This window comes from Anomaloglossus baeobatrachus, chromosome 3 (assembly GCF_048569485.1).
Source record: "Anomaloglossus baeobatrachus isolate aAnoBae1 chromosome 3, aAnoBae1.hap1, whole genome shotgun sequence".
Taxonomy (NCBI): Eukaryota; Metazoa; Chordata; class Amphibia; order Anura; family Aromobatidae; genus Anomaloglossus; species Anomaloglossus baeobatrachus.
The window spans coordinates 302,312,802-302,327,085 of NC_134355.1; the positions used below are offsets into that span (position 1 = coordinate 302,312,802).

The 14,284-nt window shown below is 44.3% G+C and overlaps 1 pseudogene; it reads right to left on the minus strand.

The window, feature by feature from the left end:
- Positions 1 to 8,784: 8,784 nt before the first annotated feature.
- The window catches only part of LOC142297220 (uncharacterized), a 43,668-nt pseudogene continuing 38,168 nt past the window's right edge, over positions 8,785 to 14,284 (minus strand).

Genomic DNA, 14,284 nt, shown 5'->3' on the forward strand with positions numbered 1-14,284 from the left:
TCTAGCCGGGATAAGACAGGAGATTGGCAACTATTGCTAGTGGCTGCAGCTTGCACCAGGCTAGGGAGTGCTGACCTGGTAGGGCCATCCATAACACTGAGGGAAGCGCGGACGAACAGCGATGGACCTCTGGTTTTGTGGATGCCATTATGCGTTAAATTAGGGACCATCCTAATTGGCTACACCTTGTCATGGTGGGATGGCTTTTATAATTCTTTTCATAAAAAAACATATCACCTACGTGCATTATGTTTTTTTACATTTATTAATACTATTTATTTAGTGATTGTACACATTGTTTTTATTCTGTTATATATGAATCACATAGCTTGCAATATAAATTAGGTAAACACTAAAAAGGCAACAATTCTAGTAACATACACTAATTTTTAATTTTAGTTTATAGTTATAATGTATTCTCATAGATGGCAATATTAAAAATATTTGTCACTTGCGAGTTTTCTCTTTTTTTTTAATTGAAGAGACAACTTCACACTGATATTGCAACATTGCTGGGCCATATTACAATATGTTGTGGCATCTTGTATGTTACATATATATATATATATATATATATATATATAGGCTTACAACAACCATAGCTGACTTAGTAATCTGATTTTATAAACGGAGTAGACATAATATTCAGATATCATTCTCTACACAACCCTTTACGGCCACCTGTGTTTTTCCAGCTCAAATTTAAACATAGTCTTGGCAGATTGGGCATCAGATTAAAATGCTGTTCAGTCTCTCAGTTTCCAGCAGAAACATACTTTTTTTTCAAAGTAATAATTTATCTACATTTCTCACCCAAAACCCTGAAATGTTTTGCATATCCCAATATTTGCCTAAAAAAATAAAGCCTCATGCACATGACAAAGCCATGTGCACAAAACCCATATGGCAGAAGAAGTTGCACCGTACAGAAACAAAGGCTCTCTGTGTGCAACCATAAAGCACCACTGTACAAGGAAGCATTACTGCTTTAACCTTTAAAGGACAGGCTTATTTTGAGGCTAAGGCCTAAGACACACGGAGAGAAAAATGGTGCGAGTGGAGTGCGATAAATCATCGCATTTCACTCGGACCAATATTAGCCTATGTGCCGGCAACCATGAGCAATTATTTTCTCAGCCCTAATCGGACCGAGAAAACAATCGCAGCATGCTGTGATTGTAATGTGACTCTTTCTCTTGCACCCATTCAAGTGTATGGGGTGAGAGAAAAATCGCACTGCACTCGCGATACACTGGTGTACCATGAGTGCAGAGTGAGAATCGCAATAGCCGGCTACGGAGCAGAGAAGGAGAGAAATCCGTCTCTCACCTCCGCAGTCCTGGTCCTCCCTTCCTCAGTGCCGGCCCGCCCCCCCGAAGCTGAGGTCCGCTCGCACAGTCGGACCTCAGTCGCAGGGACACTCGCATGACACTCGGCTTCTGCTGTACTGCCAGCGTGAGCCGAGTGTCATGCGAGGGGATTGCAGTAATCCCCGTGTGACCCCAGCCTTATAGAACTTATCTGAGATTTAGGCTATGTTCACACGTTATGTTTTTCCTGCTTTTTTCTGCTGCGAAAACCTGCTCTTTTGACAGTAAGAATCTGCTTCCAAGAAGCAGGTTTTGCTGCATTTTTACAGCTTGTTTTGTTGCGTTTTTTAGCTGTGCTTTTGGTGTCATTTATCTACAGTACATATTTAATAAAGTTAGATTTATTCACCACAAAAGCAGCAAAAATGCAGCTGTTGAATTTTTGCCCTTTCCCATTGCTTTCAATGGGGAAAAAAAAAATCGCTGCAAGAAGTGACATGCTGCTTCTTTCAAAATTGCAACAATTTTCCATTTCAGTCAGGGAAAAAAAACAATCTTGTGAGTGAGATTTCTGAGATCTGATCTGATTTTGTTGGAATTGTAAAAATCAGCTTTTAATTTGCATGACACTCAAAAAAACGCTGCAAAAAAAGCAGCAAAAATGCAACTTGTGAACATAGCCTTGGAGATTAGTGCGGTCTAACACTTGGAACTTCCACGGATCCCTGATATTTGCTCTACCAGAGGTCTGATGTAAGAAAGTCCGGAAGTTTAGCTCCCTTTCACTTGAATAATGGAAGCCCACTGATCTGAATGTGGAAGACAATCCCTTTAAGTACATATCAATATTTTTCTGTCAAGGTAGCTATGTGGGGCCAGTTCTTTTGCAGAAACAACTTGCATTTTTGATTGCATCATTTTGAGCTGTACATAACATATTAGCCACATTTATTGGCTCTTTCCAGGGGAAATAAATTAAAGCAATAGGGGTGTACCACCCCGGGGCTCGGCCGGCAGCCGAGCCGCTCAGATCTGGGCTCGTCGGTGAGTGGCTCGAGCGCCTCCGGACCCGGGGGTCACATCGCTCTGAAGGGAAGCTGGCGCTACGTGAGGGGGGGTGGTCTTCGGTGGTGAAGTTCACCGCCGGGGCTGTGGTGTTTAGGGATGTAAGTTCGTGATGCCACCCACGGGTTGTGGTGAGTGTGGACACCACCGCTGCCGTTAACTAGGCTCCCAGGGATGGTGTTGTGCAGCCTAGTGTTGACCCCTCTGTGGGCAGGGGGCGATGGTCCCGGGGCCCGGTGGTTGCGAGGTGCGGGCGTGTTAGTGCGGTGCGGTGCGGTGCGCGGCCCGAGGGCACTGTTGTACTCACTATGACAGATACACCAGAGTCTCTAGTAAACCAAAACGATAGTGGTCGGTGCCCGCAGTCGACTGCGTCAGGACCCCCACACAGTTCGGTGGTTCCCGCCTTTCTCCTGCACCTCGTTTTGTAGATTTTGACTGCCTATGCCTCAGCAACAGTAGTCCGCTCCCTGCCTTTGTGTGTGTGTCGGGAGAGCCCGTTTGCCCGCAGACGCTGGCCCGTGGGACCTTTCTGCTTGAGCAGTGGCTTTCTATCCCCCTCGTTGGGCTGTTGTCTTCAGTCGGGACTTGGGTGGGAAAGAACCTAAGATCCAGACCCCAATCAGTGAATTCGACTCAGTCCAGTGGTTTCTGGGCCTCGTACTGGGTCTGAGTACCCCTCCTGGTGCTCCGGTTTCCAGTTGGTTCCCCGGTTCAGTACCGGCGGGCCACTACCCTGTCCCGGTCCCTTACGGTTCCACCAGCCATCTTCCCACCTCCTGCAGGGGGCAACCACCATCTGCCTCCTGGCCACAGGATATCCGGGCTACAATCCAGATCCCTGACAGACGTTTTACTCCTCCTGACTCTTCTCTCCTAACAGAACTGTTGTGTTTTCCCACCTCAGGCTATCCAAACTCCTCGGTGGGTGTGGCCAACCACCTGGCTCCGCCCCCCTGGTTTGAACGTCAAGACCTGAGAGGGGTGACTCAGGGCTTTAGGTTGGCTGCTGTTACCTTGTTAGGGGACAGGTGTTTGTGCAAGGGCCTGTCTGTGACTACCTGGCTAGTCCAGGGTGTCACATTTCCCCTTGGTTTAATGCAGACCGTCCGCGGGCTGCCCGACCACCACCGGTTTATTTTTGTTTGCTGTAAAAGATAAACGGGAAAAACAGGTACAAGTATACTAAACGTTTTACATTTTAAGCAGGTTTTGAAATCATCCCTTACGGGAGGCGCATTCTTAAACGTTGCACATATATAAAACATTTTTATCAATGGTAAACAGGACCGGGTCCTTCTGCTTGCCCACCCAAGCAAACTTAAACCTTGATGCTGCCTCTAAAATTAGGTCAGCACCCCTTTTCCCCAGTCCAGGAACGGGTCAAGGTCCGGGTATTGCCCATATGGGCCGGGTAAAAAATTCCTTACCCGGCAGTCTCTCAGAGGCCCCACGTCCAGAGGGCCCCTGACTCGGAGGGTAGTCACCGGTTGTATTAGTGACAGGGCCTCGGCCTCCTCTGCCACAGGCCCTTCCTCCAACCAGCCTCTCCGGAGACTGTAGGACCGAAAGGGTAGTCTGGGAATTATTTACAAACATTAACTCTGCTGCCGGTGCAGCCTCCTCCAGCCACTTTCCCTCAGTACACCACAGGGCAGCACGGGTCCCCAATGCCCCCTTCACTCACGGTGACACTGTCCAGAAAGACCCTGTCTTCCACTGCCTGCGGTGCAGGTACGGTGGACCGGACTCTGAAACGGGAACTGTCCTCACTACTTTAACTCCTTGCCGTCCTCTACCAGGGGCTCGGACCCCTGATGGCGCCCACCGGGGCTCCGACCCCAGCAACGTTCAACAAGTCGGGCAGCAAGGTCCTCCTCTTTCCACCCGTGTGCTGGATGCGTCTCCCAGAACATGGGGACGTTCAACAAAGGCAGAAGGGCTACTGCAGGAGCGGGTCCTTTAAAACTTTAAAACTTTGGAACTGTAAAAACTGTGGTACTTCAGGGGTTAACTTGCGGTAGTTCTCCGGCCCCCTCTCACGGCCGGCCATTCTCAGGGCACGCACCCGCAAAGTGCCCTGGCTGTCTGTAGTACCTGAAAATCGCTACCATCATGTCTCCGTAGACGCCAATGATGAGCGGGGCCTCCTCTTCCAAGAGGGACTCCGTATCATCCCCTGAGCTTCTGCCATCTGTTGCTTCTGACTCTCAACTGGCGATCCGGGGGGCCTCCGAACTGGGCGCCGTTCCCATCATGGCCGGGCGGGCTTCCAGAGCCGACGCCCTTCCTGCGGCAGGCGGGTCACCGCCAGCTGCTGCATGGGGAGTCACCACCGGTACCTCAGGGCCCGCCGCTCCTGCGTCCAGAGCAGGAGCTGTAACTTTCTCCTTGCCGGCAGCATTCTCGGCGGGTGCCGCCGCTCCAGCGGTCGGCACGGGGCCTGCATCAGGCTTGGGAGCAGACATCTTCCATCTGCTCCCCCTTGGTCTTTTCGCGGCACTCAGTGCTCTTTCCGCTCAGTTTTACTTTTCTACCACGCGCTTTCCTGCACCGCTCTGTTCCCACGGGGTGGGGATTCACTCTCCCGCTCTTTTCGCGGGGAAGACAACTTTGGCGGCAAATTTCGCAACAAAAGATGGCGGATTCTGCAATTTTTCAACGGGTCACCGCTGACTTCTCCTTCAAGGCGCACTTCCACCGGTAAGTGGATGGGTTCAATCCTGTTCGTGACGCCAGAAGAGTCAATGTGTACCGCCCTGGGGCTCGGCTGGCAGCCGAGCCGCTCGGGTCCGGGCTCGTCGGTGGGTGGCTCGAGCGCCTCCGGACCCGGGGGTCACGTCGCTCTGAAGAGAAGCTGGCGCTACGTGAGGGGGGGTGGTCTTTGGTGGGGAAGTTCACAGCCAAAGCAGGGGTGTTTAGGGATTTAAGTTCGTGACGCCACCCACTGGTTGTGGTGAGTGTGGACACCACCACTGCCGATAACTAGGCTCCCGGGGACGGTGTTCTGCAGCCTGGTGTTGACCCCTCCGTGGGCAGGGGGCGATGGTCCCGGGGCCTGGTGGTTGCAAGGTGCGGGCGTGTTAATGTGGTGCGGTGCGCGGCCCGAGGGCACTGTTGTACTCACTATGAAAGATACACCGGAGTCTCTGGTAAACCAAAAAGATGAAAAACACAAAACAGTATATCTGGATTTCAGTGATAGTAATAGGCAACAACTTCAAGGGACATATGCATAAACGGAGGAATTGGAAGTCTTTCATTTTGCCAAGATAACCACATACCCCGTGGTCAGAATCAACAATCAGTCATAGGCACCAGTGTGCAGATAAAAAGTATGTTTTAATTGATCAGACAAAGATATATAACACAGGGCATGAATAGTAATACAAAGGGTATACAAAACAGTTTTTAAGGCAAAAAGGGTGAACAGTTCCCCATATGAGGCTGCATGCAAAGTCGTGCTAAAGCTAAGTATACATACCTCTCTGGTATGGTAAGTGCTGAAAGATAGGGTTAATGTATTAGATAAACCCAGGTTATACCCACAAGGGGTAAAACACTGGAAAATTCAGAGTACCAGCTAAAGGGGAAGTAAGGAATAGCTGCAGCACAGAGCCAAAAACCAGCAAGGAGCTTACCAAAAGGAATAGAGGAGCATGCAGGCACACATGGGGATAGTCCCAACACGTGTTTCGTGTGATATCTTCTTAAAGGAACTGTGGACAACAGGGAAGGAGGTGAACTTTATATACCTGCCGTAGTGATATGGAATTAGCAACACATGTCGCAGTTCAATGGGGCTGGGAGGTGCAACGTCATGCATACATACTTATATAAGACACTGCACTTCTTATGCAATGCAAGGTTTTATACCTAGCTGCCAGAATTCTACTGACATTCTGCCTTTTACACACTGCCTCAGGTCTCTGTCACACGTTTGTGCCTCCGGTACCTGTTTGACAGTTTTTTCACGTTCCGGAGACACGTGCACACGTTCACCAATGTTACCCTAAGGTAACAGGCACATTAACGTAAATCCACACGGAACGTGTGTCCATGTGGATTGTGCATTTGTGCGTGTTTAAAAACGGCCAACATGCGCACGTATCCTCCGGCATCACGGGTGTCACAGGGCCCGCACCCGTACCACACGGATGTAGTGTGGATGCAGTCACTTGTGACACGCACAGGAGAAACATGTGTCATTATTTAAAAATTAAAAAAAACAAATACTCACCTCCTTCTGCCTTGCAGAATCTTTCACAGCAAACAGTTGCTGCCGGCCGCCGCTCATTATGAGCGTGTTAAGGAGGTGGGTGTGATGTAACGGACGCTGATCTCCGCCCCTCCGCTTGGCCGGAAGCAGCATCAGCGGGGAGTGGGTGGGGCTGGACCCGAAGATCAGTACCCTGGACAGCAGCAAGGACCACGTGAGTATGCAAATTACCGGTTCTCCGTGTGTTATTGCGGATAGCACATGGAGAACACACATGCACCGCACGTCCCGGAGACACGTACTTACCACACGGAAAACGCAAGGAAAATACGTGTCTTGCGGCACGTGCGTGATTTCCACGTGAGTGTGGCAGAGGCCTTACACTGCTTTTTCTAGTTGGTGATTGTGCTACAGGAGGTTGTTGAGTTGACAGATGTTCGATGAAGAAAACTTCCCAAATGCTTAGGATCTTCTTAAATCAAGCATTAACAATATTGATGAAGGCTGGATTATGTTCAATGGATAGTGTCAGAAAAGTACAGATATGTGTGCATGTACTTATAACAATGTCTAAAGTCTGTGACCTTTGCACAAAGGAAAAGTTCACTTTTCTTAAATCTGTTGAAACTAAATATGATCCAAGTAAAACTAAAATTGTTCAAAATATTGTTTCTCCCAATGAAGTTTTTGATACGGATAATTTGCTTTAATTGAATATACAATACAAGTGTCAAATGTCAAATTAGTGCTTATCTAAGGCAGATGATGTGCGTAAGAATAATAAAAAAACCCTATACATCATTTAATACAAAAATTTGACTTAAAATGTGTTTTGTGAACTGCTACAATATGTTTTGGACTCACAATCCAATTTAATCCAGATTTAAAAATAAAAAGCACATAAAATATTTTACTTGTCTATTTTCAACAAAACCTACGTAACTGGAGTCTAATGGAAATAAAAAATGTTTCCTGGAGAGTCTGGCTGAGTCTTACGTGCTCTAATCTAAATAATGAATAGTCAAAAATTCCAAAACAAAGTTAGACCTCAGGAGCAACAAAGCTAAGATTTCAAAAACACATTTTATTAAATACAGCTTTACCGTTAACAGGGTCACTTACGGTACCTTTACATATCTTTTGTCACCTCTGTTTTCATAAACATTCTTGTTTATTGGGAAATGAAATACTGAAATAACAATATAATTGGATGTGTAAATAGTATTCAAAGTTTTACGTAATGTCCATGAATTTAAAGAGTTTGCAGCACTACTTTAACCTTGATGGCCTATCCTTAGGATAGGTCATCAATGTCTGATTGGTCCGACACCCAGCACCCCCACCAACCAGCCATTGTGATGGCGGCAGCAGGCCACTGGAAATGCTCAGTTCCAGAGTTTCCCCGTCTTCTGATAGGGGGAAGGTCTGCAAATCCGCCTCCCATTTAAATCAATAGAGGGCAGTATGCAGATGATGGTGCAGCTCCGGAAAGGAGAATTTCTGGGCATCCTGCTGCAGCCGTTGGCACCGAGAACAGCTGATTGTTGGGGGGTGCTGCCTGTCAGACCCCCGTTGACCAAACATTTATGACCTACAGTTTTCTAAGGATAGGAAAAGTAGTGAACAACCTCTTTAAGTGAAATTACTATCATTAGAGCTTGTGTCTCTGTTTAGATAGGGGCAAAAAATTCTTATTTTATTTTGTTACATGGACTTTTGAAGTCTATCTATTGACGATACTGTGCTCAATCATTCAAATTATGGATCTGATTATAAATCTATGAAATAATCTGATTTATAACTGGGTCATCAAAAACAACAATACTATTTTAGTTTTTTATGATATGTGCACAAAATGACCCCAATTCTTTAAGGGGTGTACATAAGATTTTTGGTGTAAAACGTTAAACAGTAGCCAAGTTTGTCAGACAGTTTTTCCTAATGTCTAATCTGAATTTCCTTCATTTCTGTTTCATCCCATTGCTTCTTGTACTTCCTTATGCTAATGAGATTGTCTGCACTGTGACTACCTTTCAGATATTTGTAGACCGCTAATAAGTCTACTTTCAGCCTTCTCTTTTGCAAACTAAACATCCCTAGTCCATTTAGCCGTTCTTCACATGACATGGTTTGCAGACCTTCTACCATCTTGGTTGCTCTTCACTGGACTTGCTCCAATACTCCCATATTTCAATGTCTTTCTTCTTTCTTAAATTGGGGCGCCCAGAACTGTACACAGTATTCCAGGTGGGGTCTGACCAGGGCAAAGTATAGGGGAATAATTATCTCTCTTGATCTAGTTTCAATGCTTGTCTTGATACATCCCAGAATTTTGTTGGCCTTTTTAGCTGCAGTACCGCACTGTTGGCTCATGTTGAATCTGGTGCTATCACCTAGTTCTATTCCTCCCATACAATATATGCTTTTTAAGTTTCTTTTACCCAGATGTAGGACTTAGCATTTGTCCCTGTTAAACATTAATCTGTTTCCCACGGCCCATTGTTCGAGAGTGTCTAGATCCTTTTGAATGCGCTCTCTTGTCACTCTAGTGTTGGCTACTCCTCCTATCTTAGTATCATCTGCAAATTTTATGAGTTTCTCCATTAATTCCATTGTCCAGATCATTTATAAACATATTAAACAGCACTAGCCCCAGGACAGAGCCTTGCGGCACCTGATTTTCCTCCAGGTTGATGTGTATCCATTTAGTATTACTCGTTGTGCCCAATCATTGAGCCAGTTGTGAATCCATCTAAATGATTTTTTTGTCACTTCCATACTTGATCATTTTTTCGATGAGGATGTCATGTGTTACTTTAACAAATGCCTTACGGAAGTCAAAGTATTTTATCCATGGTATTCCCCTGGACATTCAGTGACTTTGCTGTAGAAGGATATCAGGCTGGTCAGGGTAGATTTTTTGCCGTGCTGGCTTTGGTTCATTAATGCCTTCACATCCAGGTAACTAAGTAAATGTTCCTTGATAATAAGTTGGAAGATTATTCCTGCTATGGAGGTCAGGCTTACTGGTCTGCAATTTCCTGGATCCTCCCTTTTCTCCATTTGTAGATAGGAACCACGTTTGCCATTTTCCAATCTAGAGGGACCCCTCCTGTTTTCCCATGAATTATTGAAGATTATTGCAAGCGGTGCTATTATTTCCTCTTCTATCTTCTTCAGGACTCTCGGGTGTAAATTATCTGGGTCTGGGGACTTGGTGTCTGGTAAATTGGCTAAGTATTGTAATATCAGTCCTTTTTTTATTGTCAACTTGGATTCTTCCTGACTGTCATTTATATAATGATTATGGTTAATACATGCATTAGTTTTTTGGGAGAAGACAGATACAAAATACAAATTTAGTAGCTTCACCTGCTGTTCCACCTGGTTGACTGTTTCACCTTTTTTATTCTGCAGTACTCCAATGGTCTCCTTCACTTTTCTTTTGCTTTGAACATACTCCCAAAATCCTTTTACATTATTCTTTGCCTCTTTTTCAAGCCTCAATTCCTGTTCATCCTTTACTTCTTTGAAAATTTGTTCTTCTGCTCCTTTGATTTGAACCCATCAGCTCAAATGATGAAATGATCAAATATTAAATGGCAGAAGTTGCCTGAAGAATGGTCAAGTCTCTACTTTGAATTACTTAATGGCTTTGGAAACATGAAGTGTTAAAATCTCAAAAGTTTGAATATATATAAACAAGTAATTTTTACATTAAAATACATACACTGAGTAAAATACATATTTGATACACAATAAATTTCCAAGTTTTCCCATCTACAAAGAATGGAGAGGTCTGTAATTTTTATTGTATGTACAGTTCACCTGTGACAGACAGGATTACCCCACCAAAAATGAAGAAAATCACATTGTATGATTTTTAAACAATTAATTTGTATTTTATTGCACACAATAAATATTTGATACAATAGAAAAACAGATCTTTATAGTTGATACAAAAACCTTTCTTCACAGTTACAGAGTTCAGATGTTGCCTGTAGTTCTTGACCAATTTTTCAAACACTTTTTCAGGTCATTATTATGATGGAAAACCCAGCTATAACTTATCTTCAATACCTCTACTTAGAAAAATCTCATGATACATGACCCTATCTTCCCTTCAATTTGGTGCAGTCAACCTTTCTCCTTTGCAGAAAAGCACCCCAAAGTATGATGTTTCCACCCCCATGTTTCACGATTGGGACAGTGTTCTTGAGGTTGTACTCATGCTTCTTCTTCCTCCAAACACATAGAGCAGAGTTGATACCAAAAAGTTCTATTTTGGTCTCGTCTGACGATGTGCTTCCTCTGGATCATTCAGATGGTTATTTGCAAACTTTAATCGGGCCTGGAAATGTGCTGTGGTGAGCAGGGGGACCTTGTGTGCCCTGCAGGATTTTATTCAATAACATCATAGTATGTTACTAACTGTAATCTTTGAGACTGTGGTCCCAGCTCTCTTCAGGTCATTGACCAGGTCCTCCCATGTAGCTCTGGGCTTACTCCTGACTTTTCTATTAATCATCCTTAAACCTTCAGGCAAGATTTTGCATGGAGCACCAGACTGAGTAAGATTGACAGTCATCTTGTGTTTCTTACATTTTCTGCTAAAAAGGCCAACAGTTGTTGCCTTATCACCAAGCTGCTTGTCTATTGTCCTGTAGCTCATTATAGCTTGTGAAGATCTACAATTTTTTTCCCTGGTGTCTTTAGACAGCTCTTTGGTCTTGGCCATGGTGAAGGGGTTGGAGTTTGATTGAGTGTATGGATAGGTGTCTTTTATACAGGTAATGAGTTCACACAGGTGCAAATAACACAGGTAATGAGTGCAGAGTAGTATGGCTTCTTAAAGAAAAAATAACAGGTCTGTGAGAGCCAGAATTCCTGCTGGTTGAAAGGTAATCAAATATTTTTTTTTATGCAATAAAATGCAAATTAATTATTAAAACCATACAATGGGATTTTCTGTATTTTGGGGGGGATTGTATCTGTCACAGTTGAAGTGTACCTATAATAAAAATTACATACCTCTCCATTCTTTATAGGTGGGGAAAACTTGCAAATCGGTAGTGTGACAAATACTTATTTTTCCCTCTATATATTCCTTCTTTTAAACATTTATTTTGTGCTTCAGAGCGTCTTGAAAAAGACGATGTGTGCACATACCCTAAAGATGGTGGAACCCCAAACAATGGATCCAAGTGTAACCAGAACCTTATTGTACTAATGGTGGAATAACTTTTCTGTGTCAGTTCATTATAGCATTATTGCTTTCATCAGTTTATTTTTCAGCAATAAAGTACTACAAAATGTTTGTTCATGTCATTATAGAAAAAAGGTTACTTTGTGGGCATAAAGTTGTAAACATGGCTGCAAAAGTTATCTCGTAAACATATATTTTCTTGTAGATAGCATTTTCCAGATAGGCTCTGCTCTAACCCCTCCTGTAAAATCACAAAGACATGAGTCAAGGTTAAACACCAGAAACGAGAGAGCCCTAGAAACTGTGTAAAAGGCAACAGATAAAATACATCAAATATGTAACATATGACATACCGTATTTTTTGGACTATAAAACACACCGGACAATAAGATGCACCCTGGTTTTAGAGGAGGAAAATAGGAAAATAAAATTTTAAGGAAAAAATGTGGTCATGACACACTGTTATTGGGCGAGGATCTGCTGCTGAATCTGTTATGGGGGTAATGTACCCAAATTCTCTATTAAGGTACCCTATCCTGGTAATGATCCTCCTGCCTTGTATATAATCCTCATCCTTGTATATATGTCCCTCATCCTGGTATATACCGCCATCATGGTATAGTCCCTATCCTGCTACATAGAGCCATTCTGGTATATGCCCTTATCCTGCTATAAACTGCCATCCTGCTCTATAACGCTATCCTGCTATATACCCCCATCCTGGTATATGCCCTCATCATGCTATATACCCCCATCCTGCTATATACTGCCATCCTGGAATATGCCCCCATCCAGCAATATACCCTCATCTTGCTATATACCCCCATCCTGATAAATACCCAGATCCTGCTATATACCCCCATACTGCTAAATACCCCCATCCTGATAAATACCCCCATCCTGCTATATACCCCCATCCTGGTATATGGCATGTATCCTGTGGCACACAAAAAAATAAACACATACTCACCTTTCCTCACTCCAGCAGCATCGCTCGTCTTCCTGTCTGTGCCAGCAGCAGCGCCGCTGACCTGTGTTGAGCCGGTCACCGTTCCCTGCAGCATCATGATGTCCTCCTGTCTGCCTGCCCGCTGATGTGTGTGGAGAGCAGTGTGCACAGGGATGACGTCATCGCTGTGCTCACCACTCTCCACACAGGTCAGCGGCCGGCAGACAGGAGGACATCGCGATGCTGCAGGGGACAGTGTCCAGTGAGTATACCGTACTTATTCACTGCCCTCCGCGCTGATGATAATGTGCAGGGGCAGTGAATATAGCCACACATGATCACTCCAGGCTGTAGTTACCAGGGGTGATTACGTGGGCCAGCTCCCCCAGCCATCATCCCGCCCACCTGTCAGCGCCGGCTTCAGTGCTGAGAGATGATGAGCGGGAGGATGCATGCATATGAAATGAGCGTGTCCACGTGGTCATGGTAGGTGCTGCTACAGCCTGCGCATGCCGCCGATGTCCCGCTCCACCGCAGCAACCTCATTCCCTGCAGCCATGCAGGCCCTACATTCAGACTATGACACGCCCCCACACACTTTCCCCCAACATTTGGGGGAAAAAAGTGCGTCTTATAGTCCGAAAAATATGTAATAGTTTTTTGGTCACAGTAATACAAAACATTTTTGTAAAAACAAAGCCAGGATGAACTAATCCAACTAGAGTTGAGCGAGTAGCTTACTATTCGTACTCGCTATAATCATAACGAGTACTGTCTAATACTTGCGTATTCATTCCGAATAGCGTGTGCAATGCAAGTCAATGGGGAAAAATTCGCAATGCAATGAGTAACCCGAATTTCACACTATTTGTGCGATTAGCGAATAGTACAGCATTCAGGTTACTCGTTACATTGCGAGTATTCCCAATTCACTTGAATTGCGCATGCTCTTATAGTGAGTACAAATAGTTAGGTACTCTCTCAACTCTAAATGCAACTAAATAAAGATACAGAAAACAGGTAAGGATGATGTGGTATAGGATTAGATTCCGTAGATCTGGACAATCATTCCATGCAGGCAACTCTTGTTAACTTATTTTCCTGGCTACATGTCGATGATGATAGCACAAGCAAAAAAAAGTGTAAACACATAGTAAAGTACCTTTTAATTATCTAATCTGCTTTTGTTAGATAATTATCAGCTTGGGTACGATTATTACATACTGAGAGTCTACAAACTGAGTTTTATTACAGAGTATGTGTCGCCAGCATTGACTTTTGATCATATTCTCCTTATTACATTATTGTTGCTCAGACCACCCAAAGAAGGTTTATTTGGGGGCAGTAATGTTGCATTTTTATTTTACATTGCTTTTAAATTTGGAGTGTATTTGATCACATGCTTTAGAAAATAGAATTAAAAGAGCATAAAAGTTGAATAAAAAAATCATGGCTCAGATGCTTGGCGGTAGTAGGTCTCTTATAATGAGGATATTAATCACCTCTGACTTAACTGCATTCTGGTAATTTGATGT